Consider the following 372-nt stretch of genomic DNA (forward strand, 5'->3'; position numbering starts at 1 on the left):
GAGGATAAGATACTACCTGAGCTCCCTATACACCCGAAACCTATGGGTTTCTCCGCTTATATATATACTTTTATAAAACAAAAATGTTTATTTGCTGCTACTTATAATGAGGCGAAGCTAGATGCTTCTTTGTCTTCGTCTTTATTAGTTGCTGCACTAAAAAAAAAACAAAAAAAAATAAAAAAAAAACAAAAAAAAATACAAAAAAAAAATAATAAAGCAACCGGAAAAAGTAAAAATACAAATAGTAATAAAACAACAAAATTCATATTTTTTAAAAAAAAGAAAAACGACAACAAACTGCAGCAGCAGCAGCTGCAGCAGCAGCAGCAGCAGCAGCAGCAGCAGCAGCAGCAGCAGCAGCAGCAGCAG

Source organism: Eimeria mitis, genomic scaffold, assembly GCF_000499745.2.
Source record: "Eimeria mitis Houghton genomic scaffold, Emh_scaff4518, whole genome shotgun sequence".
Lineage (NCBI taxonomy): Eukaryota > Apicomplexa > Conoidasida > Eucoccidiorida > Eimeriidae > Eimeria > Eimeria mitis.